A 3071-nucleotide genomic window follows, 5' to 3' on the forward strand; every position below is an offset into this window, starting at 1 on the left:
GGGGGGGGGGGGAAGGTGTAGTGGGGGAAGGTGTGGGGGGGCAGGTTTGGGGGTGGGGGAAGGAGGTGTGAGAGGGTGGGGGGAGGACTGGAGCAAGAGTTGGATTGGGAATCGGGATTGCTGCTGGAATTGTTGCTGTCTTTATTGCTGGAATAGTTGTTTACCAATTCTTAAAGCAACACAGATGGTTCTGCAGTTTCCATTGTAACCCTTTTATCTTTTTATAACACTGTGAGAAATGTTGCTGAGCTCTATCCCTGTCCACTCCTTGAGCTGTGAGGATGCTTCAATCCAGCCTGTCATTGAGCAGTATCATCCAGTCACTTCCAGCTCGTCATCCTCTCGCTGCTGAACAGTCCCTGTGGATTGGAAATGAACGAATTTTATCCCACTGGAGAACCAGAGGATGGGGCATAGATTGGGAATTTCAGGAGGTATTTGAGAAGGTGCTGCACAATAGGTAGTTCTACAAGATGAGGGTTCAGGGGAATGCGGGGGGTGGTAATACAGCATTTGAATTGAACAATAGTTAATGGACAGGAACAAATGGGTCATTTTCAGTTTGCAGGATGTAACTGGTGCTGCAAGGATCAATGCTGGGCCCTCAGTGGCTCTCAATCTATATCAGGGACTGAGATGAGGGGATAGAGTGGAATTGTCCCAGTTTGCTGATGATACAAAGCTCATTGGGAAAGTAAGCTGTGAGGAGGATACAGAGGCTGCAAACAGGGATAAGCTGGTTCATGTGGTTGTGGATGCTCTATCGTTAAATCTATTTCAGACTGAGATGGAGAGATTTGAACATTCCCATCCTTTTTCAAACCCTTCCATGGCCTCAGCCCTCCCTATCTCTAACCACCTTCAGCTGTACAGCCCTCAGAACTCTGTGCTCCGTAACCCTGGTATTTGCATTTCTGCCCCATTGGTGCCTGTGCCTTCAGCTGCCTGGCTCTGAAGAACTGTAATTCATGACCTAAACCTCTTTGTTTGAGTTTCTCTCCCTCAGTGTCTCTCCCCTCTTTCTGTGTCTTTTACTGCACCACAGCGTCCAAAGTGATTTTTAAAAACCATAATTTCTTGTTGTCACTCTCTACCTGCACTTTTCAAACATTCCCCTCAATCCAGTCATTGGACCCTTCTCAGATTTCCTATTTCATTCAATCTCCACATCACTGTGCTCACTGTCTTTCCCCACATGCACCCCTCACACTGGGACGAGGAACTTTTGCAGGGTTCCCTCACTCTCACCTCTGGCCCTCCCTCTGTCGGTCAGCACAGCTCCTGTGGAGTGTCCAGCTCTTGCCCATTGCCTCCCCGATAAGCCTCCTCTCCTCTACACACTGTGCACCATCGCTATGCAGCTCCTGTCACCCATTTTCCAGCTGCCCATGATGGTGAGTGTCATTTAATGGGTCTGTGCTCCTGAATAGCTCCTTTTATACATGTGTTCAAAGTGCTGGTTTGTTTTAACCTATCCAAGGAATTGTGGTCAAAACCGACGCTCCTGTGATCAAAATGAAACATCAAATGGTGACCCTTTGACAGAGGTGACCTGTTCAGGTGAAGCCTGGAGCCTTGTACCAACAGCAGCTGAGCATCAGGATGGAGCGGCTGGAGAACAAAACCTTCTGGGGAAGGGGGCTGTCCAGCACTAACTGAGTTTCCCCAGGCATTGAGCCTGGCTCAGGGAGAGGGAAATCAGCCCAGTGGTGTGGTGATCAACTGGGAACATCAGGTAGCTAGTGATGTATTTATCAACTTGTCCTCCATGTCCATACTACTTCCAGGGCACCATTTGTTGTCCATCTTGCATTGACCCACTGCAGGTCCTGTAGTGATGGTGCTCCCACAGTGGGGAACATGGGACGAGGCTTCAGAAACTCCCTCTGCAGCCTCTACTGGGCAAAGCCAGTAATTACATTATTTCCAGCAACTGTTTTACATCCAGTTCAGATTCCCAATGGTCTACAAACAAACTGCACCTGACCAAACATGCAACCTGTACATATAACTGTTAATTTTCTATATCAACAATTTTATCTGTACAGTTCCCTTGTAAATATGTTATATATGAATCCATTCGGTATATCTGATTCTTTTCTATATGCACTGTTTGCTCCAGGTGTGATTAAAGGGACAAAAAAAACTGCAGATGCTGGAATCCATGGATGACAAACAGGAGGCTGCAAGAACACAGCAAGCTAAGGAGTCCTGAAGAAGGGTAATACCTGAAAGGTTGCCTTCTCCTTTCCCCCAGTTGCAGCGTGGTTTGCTGTGTTCTTCCAGCTTTCTGTTAGTCTACCTGTGATTAAAGGGAAACTGGTGCAAATATGTATGTTATGTAAATTGACTTCTGTGAAGATTTTGTAAATGCATATACTGTATTTCTGTCCTGGATGCTTGTGCTGATATTGTACAGATTCAAATTCCACATTTCAATCGTGGCTGGTTTATTTTTCAATGGACTGGTAAAACTTATACTGCAAATATTTCACATGGATACATCTGTATTTTTATCCTGGATATCTGTTACTTTTGAGAACATAGAATATGGAATAGACTTGGATCTGACAATCTCTTTGTTTATCGATGCTCCTACACATTGCAGTACACATTCCTCTTCTATTTGACTTCCCAAAGTGCATCACTTCACACTTATCCAGATTAAACTCCATCGGTCATTTCTGCACTGAACTTTGCAGCTGATCTATCTCTTGCTGCATCTTTTGGTATCCTTCCTCACTATCCACATCTCCACCCATTTTCATGTCATCTGCCAACTTACTGACCTTTCCATCCAAATCACATCTATATACACACATATATAGGATATTACAAACTACAGAGGTTCCAGCACTGATCCTTGTGGAACACCATTGATCACATCCTCCAGTCAGAAAAACATCTCTCCACAACTACCCTCTGTCTTCTATGGCCAAGCAATTTTGTGTCCAAATTGCCAACTCACCACGGTTTCTGTGCATTTTCGGTCTTCAGGACCAGCTTACCATGAAGGACCTTGTCAAATGCTTTAGTACAGTTCCTGTTGACAACATCCACTGCCTTACCCT

This window comes from Rhincodon typus, chromosome 47 (genome assembly GCF_021869965.1).
Source record: "Rhincodon typus isolate 14 chromosome 47, sRhiTyp1.1, whole genome shotgun sequence".
Classification (NCBI taxonomy): domain Eukaryota; kingdom Metazoa; phylum Chordata; class Chondrichthyes; order Orectolobiformes; family Rhincodontidae; genus Rhincodon; species Rhincodon typus.